The sequence below is a fragment of the Coniosporium apollinis genome (assembly GCF_000281105.1).
Source record: "Coniosporium apollinis CBS 100218 chromosome Unknown supercont1.45, whole genome shotgun sequence".
NCBI classification, from domain to species: domain Eukaryota; kingdom Fungi; phylum Ascomycota; class Dothideomycetes; genus Coniosporium; species Coniosporium apollinis.
In genome coordinates, this window is record NW_006913307.1 from 16897 (window position 1) to 31963 (window position 15067).

The following is a 15067-nucleotide window of genomic DNA, read 5'->3' on the forward strand; positions in this document are numbered from 1 at the left end:
AGCATATATTATATATTATTAGTACTTCTTAGAGTGGACATAAATTATATATTAGGAAAAAATTTTAGTTACTTAGAGCTACTTAGAGTACTTAGAGCCTACTCTAAGTACTTAAAGCCTTTAAGTAACTCTACCCACTCGCGAGTAACTCGCGAGTAGCTTTAAGTACTTAAAGTAAATCTTAGCACTAAGCCTACTTAGTTATTACTAAAATTTTTTTAGAGAAAGCTTTAAGTCTAATCTAACTAGTAATATAGAGATAGGTATAATATAACTAGTTTAGAGAGTAAACTTTTAATAAAAATAATTATTATCCACTTAACTTTTAGAAACGTAGATATATTACCTAGTTTTATAGGAGGGTAAAAGTTAAGTAAGAAAGAGAACTCTAAGATTTTTTATATAATTTATATTTTTTATACTTACTAAGTAATTTATACCCACCCCAATTAATTAGAGCGCTTTAGATATTTTAGACTAATATGAATTTTATAAGCGCCTAAATTTTTCCTAATATAGACTTTACGTATAATACTATAAATACTATAAATAACGCGATTTCCTTATAAGTTACACTTATACTATATATATATAAAGTTATTATATATAGTAGAGGCTAGGCTTACTTAATATATACTAGTACATACTAGTATATATAGAATTATAATAGTATTCTCTATTATATATAGATTAAAAACCTAATAAACTCTATAACTACTATCTAACTAATAACTCTTAATTCTACCCTTCTATATTCACCCGCTAAGTCCCTTATATTAATTAAATAAGTATAAGTATTATTATTCTAAAATAGTCTAGTATTAGTAGTACTACTATAGGCGCAACTGTTAGTAGTAGTAGTAGTAATAATAACTTAAACTACTTAAATTATAAGCCTTTATATAGATATAAAGTAGAGGCTATAAGCTTTTCTTCTTTAGCTTAGAGTAGTAGTAGGTATCTATACTATAAGATCTATAGGGTAGTAGCTAATATTTATAATAGAGATTAAACTACTTATATATACTAAGAAGGCTTTTATAGCGTGTATTAGGCCTAAGATAGATAAGTAACTACTTCATAATCTTTTATTCATCTATAGTACTAATCTTACCTTCTATAGTAATTATAGTAATATTAATAATATAAATAAGAGCCTCTTTTATATCTCTACTAAAGCGTAGCTCTATATACCCCTTATATAGAGTAGATAGTATAACTACTATTAATATAGTCTTAGTTCTTTTACTAAGTATTATACCCTTAGATATATATTTAGTAGTACTTACTATAACTATATCTAGAGTAGTTACTACCGCGATTCTAGTAATAAGTGTAGTAGCTATAGTATTAGTAAGTATATATTATTATAGTTGTCTTTATATAGTATTAACTTAATATAGTTATAGATTCTTTAGGTAAATATAAGTCCTATACTATATCTATAGATACTATTCTACTTTATTAAGCTTAGACTACTATCTTTATACTAGTTACTTCTATCTATATATAGGCTCTAGTATTCTTTTTTTTTTTATCTATAAAGTTTTATACTATCTATAGTACTACTATTAATACTAGTAATAGTATAGCTCTTAAATACTATAACGCTACGCTTACTATAGTAATAGCTATAAATACTACTTACTACTAATATATTTGCGATTATTATAAAGACTACTACTCTACTTCTTTTCTAAAGTAGAGCCTTAACTAGTAGGACGTCTTATAGCTTCGCTGTACCGCTACTATAACCTAGTAATAATAGACTTCTATAGAAGGCGAAAATAATAATAACAATAAGAATATAGATAGGAATAGCTAGATATATATACTATTACTTTAGATAGCTATATCGTCTTCTGCAATAGTGTAAAGTAAGTAAAATTATACTCTTATAGTTTCTAACTCTTATAGTAATAGGTATAATACTATATTATACCTAGTATATAATGCAAGTATAGTATTTATAGATATATAGATAGTATACTACCTTATAGCTTTTAATAATATTAATTATGGCTATTTCTACTTTTATATTTTACTTCTATACTAGTAATATCTATAATACTATATAATACTTATATCTTTATCTACTGTTTATACTTAATAGCTATAGATATATCACTAGTAATATATAACTTATAGGTCTAAGCGCAATATACTATAAAGTAATATATATATCTAATATACTGCTAATTCTTCTACGCTAGTCTCTATATTCTCCTATATCTATAGCACCTTATTATATATTACGTTCCTTAAGCGGCCGCTATAGGCGATATCTATATTAAATAGTACTATATAAATACTATTAGAATAGATAATATAGCTAAGTATAATATATAACTAGCTATAGCTAAATATCTCTAGACTAAGAAGTAGACTAATACTAGATAGGCTTTAGCTCTAAGCTTTATTAATAGTTATTATAAAGGTAAGTCTAACTAGAAACTAGTACTATATAAACTTAAGTCTTTAATTAGAGCTAGGCGCATCTAAGAGTATATATAGTAGCTATATAATTATACTATACTTCTATATTTCTAGAATTAAGTAGTATAGTAAGGTATAGAATATAGAGAGAACTACTAACTATATACTATTATAGAGGCTATTATCTAAATTAAGATTATAAAGTAGTATTACTAGATAGCTAAACTTAAGGCGAAGTATATATAAAGGTAGCTATAGAATATTAATAGAGTATAGAAACTTCTTAGAAAGAGCTGTAGCGTGTATACTATTCTATAGTAGTTTAGAAGTAGAATATTATCTCCACGCCTAGTATTATATTAAGTAGTAGCTAGTTTATACTATTTACTATATTATTTCTTAGCGTAAGAATTATAGAGTCCTATAGCTAATCTATAGGTAACTACTAGCACCTAAGGCTAGAAAAGATAGTAGTAGTAAGCGTCTTTTTACTATTACTAATCACCTAGTTCTATATATTCTAATAGACTTTTTTATCTAAATTAATATACTTACTAATATAGAGTAGCTACTTTATAAATACTATAATCTTCTAGCGCTTACTAAGAGTAAGGCTTAGGTAGTATAGATATATGTTCTATATAAGGCGAAAGGTGTATGTATAATACTATAGAATAAAATACTTTATAAGTTCTCTACTTAACTATAGATAGAATCTAGCGGAAGTTATTATAGAAGTATATTATAATACTACTAAAGAGAAGCTACTACTAATTATTACTCTTATTGCGGAAATCCTATAGCATATATAAAACTACTTTCACTATATAGTAATAGTATATTACTATCTTATTCCAGAAGATTAAGCGCGTCTTCTATAGTAGCTCTATAAGATAGGGCTACTTAGGTATATTATAAGTTAAGTGCCTATTAATATTAATTAGAATCTTAAAGTAGAAGTACTGTTATAGGTAAAGAGTTTAAGTATAGACTCAGGTGAGTAGGTCATATGCATCCGCGGAGGTAAGATATCGAGGCAAGACTATTAAGGTAGCGATAGCATTACAATAATAGATTAATAAGGCTATGCGGTATATAGAACAAGCATGATTCTACTTGATACTATAATACAACTAGTGGCTAACTCTCTTACTACTTGAAGAACCTTAAGATCCATCGCGCTCCATCTATACCAACTCGCATATAATAAACCTCCTGCACTACTATAGTACGTAGTAGTGCCTCTAGTAAATAGAGTTATAGTAATACTAGATATTACTACTATAAGCACTACTCTATTCTATAGCTACTAGTAGAATAATATAGTATTCTATAGAAAGATTTTACTAGTACCGCTAGAACTATTAATAAAGAAGAGACCATTCTAATTAGATTCTACTATTTAGTTAAATAGATTAAATATAAGTTACTACTTAGTATTTAGATATAAAAGACTATTAGTAAGGCTAGTCTATATCTCCTCTATATTAAATATAAGTTACTTGTATAGAAGATAGTTGTAATAGTCTATAGAGTTCTTAAGCTAACTATACTAGAGCTATAGAAGATTATAACTATCTAGTATTTAGTTATAGTAAGCGAGACTTATATAGAGTAAGTAAAGTATAAGATTCTTAGTCTACTTCTAAGTTAGCTTTTAGACACTATATATAGTCTATAGCTAGTAATTGTAGTTATTTATAAGATAGCTATAGAAGCAATTCTATAGTACTATAGAATTTATAGGCCTATAGCTTACTAGTATAGTTGTAAGAAGCTTATATAGCTACTACTCTAGCTAAAACTCTATAGCTTCTACTAGCGCCTATAAGTACTCTTTATTATCTTATAATAGCCTATAGGCGAGATAGATAGCCTAGAAGATTAAATATATCTAGCTCTTAAAGGTATAGGTATTCTTAAAGAAACGCTAGCTAGTAATATTTACTAGTAGTAGGTATAGATAGTATACCTTATCTACTATAATAAAAAGCTATATTATACGGCTAACTATAAAGTCTTTATTATAGAGAGTCTATTACTTATAACTTTTACTCTATATATAGTATATAGAAAAGTTCTGATAGCACTACTTAGTATAGCTCCTTATATTTACTATAAAGAACTTAGTAAGTATAGTTCTATAGTTTATATTATAGGTAAGGTAGGCTTTAATATTCTAGTTAGTCTAGAAGTAAATAGGCTACTTACCCTTAAGGTAGAGTATAAGCTACTATACTAGAACTAAGCGGCTATATATATAGAACTTATATATATACTAAAGAGCCTTATATATAGTAATATATTAAGTATTAATATACTTCTAGATCTTTTCTACTTCCGTATAGGGTGCTATACTAGACTACTACTACTACTACTACATTTATAGTAATATTATAGTGTAGTTAGAGTCTTTAAAGATATACTTAAATATATACTTAATGGTATTATAGGCTATATAGAACTCCATATTAATACATATATTAAAGCGAATAGAAAGATAGAGATTATAAGCAATAACATTTTAATTATTATATACATAGCTCTATATACTTTTTTGAAAGATTCGCCTATTATTTAGACGCTTATAATAAGACCGGCGGTTATTACTAAGTATAGTCTTATTTTAAAACTAGTATAGAAAGCTAAATCTATACTTACTATTATATATATAGGCTATAGCTAGATACTACTTCTTATAAAGGCTATATAGTATATTATAAGTAACTATATTATAGAGTAGAGGCTCTACTACTAGATTAAAAAGGCTTATATAAATAGCTATATTAATATTCTCTATAGTACTATAGTAGAATATAGAATCTAGAATTAGTAATATATAGACATATAGAAACCTACGCTTCTAGAACTTAATTTTCTAGTAAATAACTACCGTATAGCTAAGTATACTATTCTTTAGAATCTTATACTATAGCTATTTTAGCTTTATATAAAAAATATAGTTTACTAGATCTAGCTAATCTATAGTAGTCTAGCTAGCTATAAGTTTAAACTAAATCTTCTACTACTATAGGTTATAAGTAAAGGTAATAAAGAAATTAGAAGAGCTAAAATAGCGTTTTAAGGCTATAGTATTAAGGTAGAAGTTATGTATTTACTATAGAGATCTAGTATAGAATATAGAAAGAATAATATTATCGCTAATATTCTAGATAGTAATTTAATTATTTATATATAGCGCGTCTGTTATACTACTATACTATACTATATATAGAATCTTTTAATTCATTAGGAAATCTTTTAATACTTTAGGAAAATCAAAAATTCTCTAAGCGCTCTAAGAGCTCTAAGGGCTTTTAGAGTCTCTTGTGTACGGACTATCTTATCTAAAGTACTCTAAGCGCTCTAAGCGCTTTAGATATCTAAAATATTTAAATTATCTAAATTGTCTAAAGCATCTAAAATAATAGGCTACTTAGTAAGTAGCTTAGTAAGTAGATTTTTTTTAGAGTTTCTATTTTCGCTTAACTTTTACTCCCTAGTAAAAAGAGGTATAATATCTATAAATTTAAAAAGTAAGTAGATAATATTTAGTTTTATTAAAAGTCTACCCTCTAAACTAGCTCTATTATATATCTTCTACATTCTACTAGTTAAATTAGACTTAAAGCTTTTTCCAATTTTTGTTTAGCTACTAACTAAGTATACTAAACTCTACTAAGCTATACCTCTAGATGTTTTAGATAATTTAGATTATCTAGATTATCTAGATAATTTAGATAATTTAGATAATTTAGATATTTAAAGCGATTAGAGTGCTTAGAGTGCTCGGATACGCTCGCGAGTCTCTTAATAGAAGTAAGAGTTACTTAGAGTCTTAGAGCCTTTAAAGGGCCCTTAGAGTGCTCTAAGAGGCTTTAAGGGGAAGAAAAGATTTACTAATATTACTATTAAAGATATATAGCTATATAAAGCTAGAAGCCTAATTTATAGAATCTAATAGTATATTAATATAACAGTAGAGCTAGCTATACGCATAGAATATATAGATGCTATATAGCTACTATATAAGCCTCTTATTAATATTTACGCTAAGGAAGTAGAATATAAAGAAATTATTGTAATAGTTAATATACTTATAGAACTTCTATATTAGAAGTATATATTACGTCTACTAATTTATACTCTTTATCTTTATAAGCAGCTACTATAGCTTCTATAGGTATTACTTTTGTAGGAGTACATGCACTATACTATCTATATAGTAGCTAAACTATAGATTCTTTTTTATTAAGCTTACTCTCTTTTTCTTAATCTAATATAGTGTCTTATAGTGATAGTAAGTATAGTATACGCGCTATAGTATAATGCGGTAATTAATCTTCTACTATAAGGGTTTTCTAGCGATATTTTTATATTGCTTATAGATAACTTCTCTATAGTTCTATATATAGTAGAAGCCTATTTTTAGAACTAGCTTAGATATCGCGTGTAGCTACTAGTTAGAGAATAGTATATATTACTATATAAGAGTCACCTTAGTATCTTCTATAGCTAGTTAGCTTACACCTCTTTACTATAACTATAGTATATAGAGAGGTAGCTTAGAAGGAATAGTATAGTTACTAGAACCTATAGATAGTAGAAAAGAAAGAGCAGGGCGTATATAAAAGCGTACGTAAAGGTATATATAAAAAGTAGTAGAAGATATAGAGAAAGAATATTATAAAATAAGGTCTAGTAGTCTAGTTAGATACTAGCGGGTATAGGTTAATATATAATATTCTCTATAAATCTTAGTACGCTCTACTTAATCTATAGTAGAGTATACTAAGAAGAATAGAGTAAATATAGTAGATAGAATAGAGGTATAAAGGTACTTACTTTAGCCTATAGTATATAAGTAGCTAATTTTATACTATAGGGTAGCTTAGAATCGTGCTTAACTTAAAACAAGAATCTTATATTCTTCTAATAAACTTAATCTTTATCTTATAATACTAATCTATTATTATTTCTATACTATTCCCTAATTTCTCAATTAGAATTATACTATATTCTAATAGTAGTATTATTATCTAAAGATAGTATCTATTATACTTTAAGTACCACCTATAAGAGGGATACTTAAGAATAATATATTAAAATATCTACTATAGGATCTGTTACTAGATAGTAAAGAAACTAGGCTATAAGAACCGCTTCTAAATATAAGCCTATTAAGATTAGAGTTCTAAATAAATACTATAGAGAGAGAGAGAAGCTTAAAACTTTTCTTCTCTAATATAACCTATATATCTAGCATAAATAGCAAAGTTTATAAGAGGAAAATAAGATTATATTTGTAGCTACCTACTTCTAAGAAAAAGTATTTACGTGGATTTTACTATATCTTAAGGACTTTCTTAAGAACTCTAATGCTAATTAAAAACAAGAGACTAGGGCTACTATAGTGGTATAGAAGGTTTATTACATAGGAGTTAGTATAGATAGAGTACGAGAAGGCTTAAGGTTCTTTAAAATAAGTTAACTACTAGCTACATTATAGTATTAAGTAGTATTACACTTATTCTCTGTACTATATAGTTTTATATAATCTATTACTATAGTTCTATTGCTACGTTAATAGTTCTACCTTAATATCTTACCTCTATAGACGCGTATAACCTACTTATCTAAGTTTTATACTTAAATCCCTTACCTATAATACTTTAGTTACTATATTAAGGGATTTATAAGGTAATATATAGATATATAATTCGTGGTTAAGAGTTATTATAAGAGTTAGAATTTATTTTAAGAATAATATATAGGCTATAGATATATTATAGTAAAGAGCTACTAATATTACAAACTTTAAGAGCTCTACTAGATATAAAGTATTAATAGATAGAATAATAGTTAAAAAAAGAACTCTCTTAATTTAGTATTACGATATGGGTATTAATTTAACCTTAAGAGGACTTAGTTTAGATTAGTATATTAAGTCTAGATAGCTTCAATATAAGAATATAATTTTATATTACTATCTTCTTTAGATTGCACGCTTAGAGGCACGGTACTAGAATAGTATTTAGTAGAAAAGCTAGAAGCTACTCCTTTAGAAAAACTATTATTTATCTACTTTAAGTATAGCTATAAAATAATTTAGGGTAGTTCTAAGTTAGTAGCGCGGAAGAGTAGAATTATATTCTAGTTAAATCAAAATCTTAGCTAGTATAAAGTAGTTTCAAAATCTAGAAAGCGGTAAGTAGGGCTATTACTATAAAAAATATTATATAATAGCTAGTAAGTATTTATAGGACTCTTTTCTTATAAAAAACTAGGATTAGATTATTACTAAAAGCTTTTAATTACTATTTACTATTATTTTACTTACTTTTAAAGGCTTTCTATTTACTTTTATTAGAACTTTTAATTTAATCTATCCCTTATTCTCTGATATAACTACCTTATCTCTTAGACTTAGTGTTACCTAAATCTTTTTTACTAGAAGTATCGTAAACTTATCTAGTAGTAATAATAAGAATATTCCACTACTTATATTCTCTTTTAAAGAAGCTCTAAGGCCTCTATTTATTTTTACGGGTAGAGTCTCTTCTATAAGATCTTCTACTAGCGTAAAATCTACTATAAATTAGTTTATTTTCTAGTTAGAATCTTATTTAATAGCTCTAAAGATACTAATACCTATAGTAAGCTCTCTTAAACTCTCTTTATTTAATAGTATTATCGTAGGTAAGAGGTTTAAGTATAAACTCAGGTGAGTAGGTTGTATGCGTCCGTAGAGGCAAAGTATTAAGATAGGACTATTAAGACGGTGATAGGATTACGGTAATAGGTTATATAGGACTAGATAATACATAGAACGAGTGTGATATCACTTAATACTATATATAATAAGTAGTTAACTAGCTTAGTTATCTACTACTTATTTAAAGAACCTTAAACCTCCGCACGCGCACTCTATACTAGCTTCTATATAGTAGTGTAAATAAACGCTAAGATTACTAAAGAATTAGAACCTTAAACCCTACTACTATAACTTACTACTAGTAAGTCCTCTTACTAATAGCAGTTCGGCTTATTACGCATCTATTCTAATATATTTAACTCCTCTATAGACTTATAAATAGCTTCTTAATTCGCTTTCTTAAGCTCCTATATAGTAGTAACTACTAACTCTTTCTCTAAAGCTATTAAAGAAGGTGGAACTAGTCCTTTAGACTCTTTAATTATACCTATAGCACTATTCTTAGGCTAGTTAATACTAAGAGAAGCACTATTCTTAGATTTAACTCCTCTAAAACTACCCTTAATAGGCCTCTTAATACTTCTAGAAACGCCCTCTATAGGTCTACTAATTGCACTAGAAACGCTCTCTATAGGATTTTTAGTAGAGCTAGAAGCGTCTTTCTAACTCCTACTTAATTCTAAATATAGAGACTATAGGTTACCTCTAGAGCTAGAATCCTTAGCTATCTCTTAATTACTAATTATAATAGAAGTATTTGGATTAAGACTTAGTATAATGTTGCGAAGAAGCTAATCTATTAATTAGCTATATAGAGGGTCTACAACTACGAGTAGGGCTATAGAAGCTATTAAGTAGATCGATTTAAGTTATTTTAAAAACACTTAGTTCGTCCTATATTAATAGAAAAACTAGGCTCTCAATACTAGTAACTAGTTTATTCTTATTAACTTCTTCTTAATTAGAACCTTTCACCTTAGAAACTCTAGCTTTAGACCGCTTATTATTAAAAGATTCCTTAACTAAAGGCGCTTAATTAGCCTTTAGAATTTCTACTAAAAGAAGGTAAGCTACGCTTCTAGTAATAGATAAATTATAGTTAAAAATATTAGACTTATTTATAGATAGTTTATACTAGTCCGCTATAGTTATAACTTTTTAGATAATATAATAAACTATATAGTCATTCTTAAACTAGTACTTATTTTCTTCTAATTATAGGTACCTCTAACTTATAAATAGATTATCTCCTACTATTCTAATAAAAGATAAATCTTTAAGATAATACTCCTCCGCTTAGCGAAGTATAGTATAGGCTATTCTAAACTAATTAAGAGCCTTCTAATACTAAGTATAAAGATAGTCTTTTTAAGAAGTAGGAGTACTAAAGAGCTTTACGAGATTAATAATAACTACTATATTATACTAGAAGACTCTTCCTAACAGCGCGTTTAAGATAGAGCCTAAGCTATATAATACTACTTCTAGAACTAAGGTGGTAAACTAAGGCTCGAAGATATTATTATTACTAAAGAATATAGACACTACTAATTACCTCTAAATATAAGTAACCCTAATATTATCTACCTATCTACTATATGTAACCCTAACCTTATCTACCTCTTTTAGTTTCTATTAGAGGCGGTTCCTATTATATTCTATACTTAGATATTAGGGATAGAGATTATTAAGACTCAAATCTCAATTTCTATTAATTAAGAGCTTTAGAATAAAAGGGTAAGTAATAGATATATAGTACTTATTACCGCGCTTAGCGATCTCTAGATAGAGTATCTATAGATCCTATTATATAAGTTACTAAAGTAGTAAGAATATTAGATTAGGTAAGTATAGCTCCCTCTAAAGATTATTAGGATATAAATACTTTCGCTAATACTACTAGTAGTATTAGAGAATCTAATTCCACTCTATATAAATAGCTTAATACTAAGAATTAATAATACTCTTAAGACTCTTTCTCTTATACGCTAACTTAAAGCTCTTTATTACTTAGTTATCTAGAAGTATTAGAAGCCCTTTTATAGTTACTTTTAATATAAACTCTAGATATATAAGAAATACTTATAATCTCTAGATCTTTCTAATATATATATATTAAAAATCTGTAGTCCTTCTATTAAGGAATACACTAAACTAATACATTGAATCTATAACTAGCTATAAGTTTTAAAGGCTAACGTAAGAGGTACACTCTAGATAAGTATAGAGAGTTTTAGTTAATATATTGTTTTATAGCTCTAAAAGTTCGCTAAATTCCTAAATATAGAAGGCGTAAAGTCTCTTCTTAAAGGACTTAAAATTAATAGCTTTCTAGAGCTATATCTTAATTATCTAGTTAGCTAGATTACTATTTAACTTCTTAAGTTTAAATCTATTTACTATTAAGTTAAGAAGTCCTATAGGGACGTGCTTAAAGCACTAGTAATCTAAGTCTATAACTCTCTCTATAATAGCTAGCCTATATTCTAGAAGTTCCTTCTCTTACTTTATATCTAGCTAATCTATTTTCTCTATAGCCTTACTCTTCTTTTTATTCTTTTATATAATACTACTACTCGCGCTCTTATAGTCCGGGCCTATAATCTTCTTACTATTCTTTAGTTAATTCTAGGATCTTATTATACATTTTAGTAGTAATAAACTAGGTAACTTACCTCTCTAATATTTCTTACCCCTCTTCTTTAAAGTAGCCTAAATATCAGCTATAGTAACTAGTAGTAAAAATACTAGACTACCTAGAACTTTAATAATATCTTATATATTAAATTCTATTACTTAACTATCACCCTAGGTCTTAATATTCACCTTCTTTACTATAATTATACTAGTTCAATATCTTATTTAGCTAAGCTTTTCACGTGTAAACTATTGGTTGACTACTTTCCTAGGAGTTATTTTAAGGAATTAATACAGAACATAGTTATTAATAGTATTTATAACCTCCTACTTCGAGACCCTACTTATAATCTATTCTTTAATAATTTATTACTATTAATAGCTATAGTTATATTTCTAGAAGTAGTACTTTAGATCTAGCCGCTTTATACTCTCTAAATACTAATCTACATACTCTTAGATATCTTTCGAATAATCTATTATTATAGACTACTTTTACTTAAAGGCGGCTATTACACCTCTCTGCTCCCTTTTCTATATTTAGTCTACTAAAACTAGTATTACTAAGTATAGCTTATCTTTTAGGGTATTTAGAGTCTTAGATTCTAACTAGATAAAGGTGTTAATCTTCTAGATAATTGCGTATTACTTCATTAGAGGTAATAATAGAAACTTGTAAATAAATATATTCTTCTAACCTATAATACTTATAAGATAGCTTATATCCTAAAGATACTAAAGACTTAGATTCTTAAAGGGAGGATTATTCTCCCTTAATTTAATACTTATATCTTAAAGAGCTTAGCTAAGCGCTAGATTCTTATATAAGACTAGTATAAGACTCTTAAATTATTTTAAGCATCTTATCTTTATAGGTGTTTCTAATTATCCGATACTAAATAGCCGTGCCGCTTACTCCCTAGAGGTACCTATTATCTTACTTAGTAAAAGCGTCTCTTTAGCGAAGAAGGTAGGGTCTAACCTTAATAGTAGCTTAAATTTTAGAGTAGATATAGAGGTAGAAGGTATAGATCTATATTATATAGTAGTAGAGAGAATAGAGAATCTAGAAACTACTTATAGAATATCTTTATTAGATAGTACTAATCGCTTCTTCTTAGATATTACTAGAACTAGTAGAGCTATTAAGCTACTATATAGGGATATAGGCTTATCTAGTCTATCACTTATAGATATTTTTATATATAGAGAGAGGTATGTAATTATATATATAAAGCTAGTTTAAAGAAAGAATAAATATGCTTAATTCTTCTAAAGACTTAAAAGAATAATAAAAGAATTTTAAGTATATTATTATAGTATTATGTTTCGTGTTTATTATAAAAAGTCGACCTTATAGTATAATCCTATAGATAAATAGCAATTACAAGGGGTTAGTATAATAGAACTCTTATTATATAAGTAGTAAGTAAGTTTACAACAATAAGTAGTCGAATTATTAATAGGTTTAGGTTAAAGAGCCTTAGATATAATAAACTAACGGTAAGAGATGAAGAGGATAGGCTTAGATAATTATCTAACTTATAACCTAAAGCTTTAGAATATAGCTTAGGCTAGAAGGAGAATAGTGTTATAAATAAAAGCTAGCGGACTAGTTATACGCTAGCTAGTATAAGCTAATATATAATATACTCTATAAATTTTAGCGCGCTCTATCTAATCTATAGTAGAGCACGCTAAAATAAATAGAGTAAGTAGAGTAGGTAGAGTAAAGTATAAAGGTATCTACTCTAGCTTATAGTATATAGAAGATACTATTCTCACTTATTAGAATAGTATACTTAACTTAAATAAGAATCTAGTATTCTTTATAACTTAATCTAATCTTACTACGTGATATTAATCCTTACCTTATTAGCTATATCTTAGCACTATTCTCTATCTCCTTAATTAGAACTCTAACTATTATAGTAACTTCTTATTATTAGGTGATAGCACCTTATTATAGAGAGAGATATTTATTAGCTTAAGTCTAATAACTAGAAGATAGTTATTTAGATAAGAAAGGAATAATACTTAGTATTTTAGGAAAGTCTTCTAGTAAAAAAATACTATATAAACTTAATAATAAAGTAATAGTAATATACTATACTATCACTATAAAGTATATAGTTTCTTATTTATTATAATAATAGGGATTTATTGTATTTAACGCCTATTATTAGCTACTTTAGTAATTAGAATTCAACTAGTTAAAGAACGCGTAGGAACTTAGTCTAGATAATATTATAAGCCTTTTAGAGTCTTATATTCTATTTTACTACCTTAATTAGAATCTTTTTTATTCTCTAAGGTTTTATATAAACTCTTACTTATTTTATTTAAGAAAACTACTACTTTCAATAGTATTAGCTCTTTAAGAATACTTTGTAATTAGAAAATACCTTAATTTCTTTACCTAATATTCTCTTCTTTTTCTTTAGTTTTAGAAAGCTAGTTATAGCTTATCTTCTTTTGTAGCTTGACTTCTTTATATAAGAATACTTATAGATCTTAGATTTATATTAATTTAGCTAGAGATTCATCTACTTTTTTATATTTACTATACTACTCTTTTACTAATAATGCTACGCGCTTTTATTGTATATTAAATATACTTACCAAGTTTAATTTCTCTTATTAGCTTTAATCATTCTACACTCTTTTTATAACTTATTATCTTTTACTAGAGCTACTTACGCTTATATATAGTATTATATTAAGTATAGTAAAGCTAAGTAACTTTTATAACTTTAGTAGAGACTTTTTTTTATTACTAACTCTTTACACTTATTTTATATACTTTAAATAATATACTAGAAGCTTTTATTTTATTTTATTTTTATTTTCTACTTTACTTTATTTACTTTATAACTTTCAAGTATTTAGAGGTAGTGCTAGATCTATTTGGGGTCGATCTAGAAGAAGAGATATCATATATAAGAAAATTTATCAATATAGTAATAAATACGTAATGCTTATGAATATAAAAATACGTTAAGAATTCTTTTACTAGCTTTTAACTTCTTTGAAGAGATTATATATATTTAATTCTACTTTAAGCTAGCTTCTATAAATATATATATAATTATATACTTTAAGTAGCCTTTATTTTAGTATACTAATACCTTTTCTTTACGAAAATATCTATTAGTAATAAGTAAAATAAGTCTATAACCACTTACTACTAATTAATAGCTCTACTAGCTCTAGTTATACCTAAGAATAAATAGTTATTACTATCTAATAAAGATATTCTATAAGTAGTTACTAGGTTCT